Source organism: Camellia sinensis, chromosome 9, assembly GCF_055761805.1.
Source record: "Camellia sinensis isolate YWXY chromosome 9, ASM5576180v1, whole genome shotgun sequence".
Lineage (NCBI taxonomy): Eukaryota > Viridiplantae > Streptophyta > Magnoliopsida > Ericales > Theaceae > Camellia > Camellia sinensis.
In genome coordinates, this window is record NC_138969.1 from 114,409,307 (window position 1) to 114,412,378 (window position 3,072).

At 36.0% G+C, this 3,072-nt stretch overlaps 1 long non-coding RNA gene across 1 annotated transcript; it reads left to right on the plus strand.

Annotated features, from left to right (window-relative positions):
- The first annotated feature begins 1,151 nt into the window (after nt 1-1,151).
- On the plus strand, nt 1,152-2,416 carry LOC145799160 (uncharacterized). Its single transcript, XR_014341172.1, has 3 exons — nt 1,152-1,275; nt 1,363-1,693; nt 2,197-2,416. It is a non-coding gene; the product is annotated as an uncharacterized LOC145799160 (long non-coding RNA).
- Nucleotides 2,417-3,072: the final 656 nt, after the last annotated feature.

A 3,072-nucleotide genomic window follows, 5' to 3' on the forward strand; every position in this document is an offset into this window, starting at 1 on the left:
TGAGTTGAGCCCAGTTAAACCTGCATTCATTGAAGATCTGAATGGTTGGTGTATTTAATGGTCAGCATGGCAGTTTGTGCAATGGGTTACTATGGGGTGTGCTGGTGGAATGTAACTGAATGGTGCCTTTTGGTGGAATGCATCTGATATAGGAAGCTCTGAGCTGGTCTGCATTTGTTTGGCTGCAGCTATGCTGGTATGGCTGGTATGGCTGTAAAGCTGGTTTTGTCTGGTTGCTGCTCTGCTGGTATGGCTGTAAAGAATGCCGAAGTTCTATTATTTTATTTCTTTAATGAGACAATGTAGTATCTACAAGCTATAGCATTACAAAGTTTTGTTGGGTTGGTAAGGAGTTGGTAATTACTTTTGTAGTCTTGTTTTTGTTGCATCATCTTGATGCTCCTTCAATAAAATTATTTATTTATAAAAAAAAAAAAATTCTGAATAATCTGCAATTGCTATAGTATGATGGTTTTTACTTTGTCTATTATTTTTCTTTGGCATTCTTTATTTTACTTTAATCTTTGGTTCTATCTTTTTTAATCTTTGATTTTTCTCATGATTTCCTTTTTGATATACTTGACCCTCTCTTGACTTATGCTTTCCATTACTTTGCATCTTTAACTAGCAACGTTAATTTTTATGTAGAAAATATTAAGTACACCCTTTTTCCTTGTCCACTAATACCTCACTATGAGATTGTCGTAGTTTTTGTAATTTAATTTACCCCCTTGGCTTGGATCTTTTAAAGTTTTATGGATAATTTTGTTGTCATCCTCACGTCTTGAAGTTATTTGATTTGTGTTTGGCTATTTTATTTTACGAGTAGTGTACCCAGTAAGAAATTTAATGCATTTTCAACCTCCTTGAGGACAACAATAATAGAGCCTCTGCCACCGCCACCAACCATAATAATAACAACAAAAAATACTAATGGTGATGTCATTATTGAAGATACACTTATAATGTACAACCTATGCATGGATTTGGTTGCATTTATCTGAGTTGCATTTAGGAACTTCGAAGATAGAATATCCTATTACGGTGTTTCTTGTAGGCACTCTGTGCTTCAACCTAAGTTCAGTTTATATAGTTGCTAGTGTAGCTTGAATGGTTATATTAATTTATTAATCGTTTAATTTCTTGTTCGTAGAATATGTGCCTTTCTTTAGACCTGCTATATCCTAATTTCTTGTCTACTGTTGATTTGTAAGACGATATCCTATTTGAAGTGCTTTTGCAACTGTTTCACGTGTCCTTTGGTGCCAAGCAACAGTAAGCAACACATGCTAGAATAGTTTTAGTGGTTATTAAGAGTATTGGTTGCAGAAGTCTTTAATGAGTTTTTTTGTTTGTATGTAGGGTCTGCCAAGACAGATGTGATGATATGCTTTTTCATGTTTCAAACCTTTTCAACCCCATACACCTATTCCATCTTTTTCTTGCAGAGGCAAGTTCAATATTTATAGATAATGGGAACAACTAAGACTTCTTATCCCAATGTATATACTTTTATTTCGTTGATACAAAGAAAATGCCTCTATGTTCTATTCTTCACTTACCAGGCGAAGTTATTAAATAAAGTAATACATGCAGTCCTAACTTGTTTGCAGTTACACTATGATCATCAAGTGCTTCTTGATTACCTAATTTCAAAAGATACAGGAGCCAAAGCTGCTGAATATCTGTTGAGGTAGTTTAGTTACTTGAATTGTACTTTGATCTTTCCTCTGAAGTTGTGAATACTAGATTTTCATGAATCATATGCCTAAGAAAAACTGTTGCCTGCTTTAGATATGTTGAGAAGTGCAGGTTTTTTTAGAGCTTACTTTAGTTAGGCAATGTATTTTCTTTTTCAGTTTTTATTGGTTGGCGTAGTTGATGCAAACAAATGCAATGCATTGCAAGATAGTACCAGAGGATGGAACTTTACCTGAGCTCTAGCTCATCCTTGTATCTGTATGAATTTGGGGGTGCTTTTAATGAGCTTATCAGTTTCTAAATTAGTTGAGTTAGTTCATGCCTTCTAAATTATTTTTGTCTAATTTATTTTAAAGCAGGCATATCATGGCATATTGGAAAATGGAAAATGGTGTTACTTGTGTTATTGTATAGTTCATGTATTATTTTTGTCTGCAATAATCAAGCATTATTTTTGTCTAGTTCATGTATATAGTGTTACTTGTGTTATTGCAGATTGGAAAATGGTTCCTGGCTTAAAGACTGGTCGGCTTCGGAAGAAGACACTCACGCAGCCAGAAACAGACTCGCCAGCTGCTATTCCTTTAGGATCACCCGTTGCTCCGTCTCCTGTTCTACCCGTCCGATCAAATGTGGGACCATCTCATCATGTCACTAGCCAACCAATGGTTGATTTTGATGAGACACAAGCCCCATCCGAAATGCAGCCGAGTGGCGTAGGTAAGATTAAAGTGTATAAAATTTGTCAATTAGCACATGCCATTGCCATTGTTATTTTGTAGCCAAATTTTAGGCAATTTTCATGATGTTATGTTGTTAACAGGGACTTCGAAGCCCCTACGTGTACGCAGACCGACACTTGGCAAGGGCATACAAAAAATAATTCGAGTCAAAAAAGGGGAAAAATGTTATGTTCACATCGATCGTGGGTTGAATGCAATGACTGGCAAGTATGCCACTCCAGCAACTAACGAGTTAGGAATTCAAATTAGAACCTTGTGCCCTTTGAAAGATGTGAAGTCATGGCTGGATCTTGATGAGACTACAAAAGCTATCGTCATCCAAGGAGTTCCTGTAACTAATATTACTTGTCCACAATACGTAATTGTATTATGTGAGTAATAAGAAAGACTAATATGTAATGATTACTATTTCAATTTGTTTTGCATGTAGGACAAGTTTCAAATTGGAGACGATTTCCACAATGACTTACAAGCACAGGAGATTGTGAATAAGAAGGCGTATGGGTTGTACAAAGATTGGAGGTACACCTTGAAGCAAGAGTTCGAATTGTTAGAAGGACTTCCACGTGATGAGATCTATGGTCATCCGCCCGTAGGGGTGAGTTTAGATAATTGGAAGCATTTGATC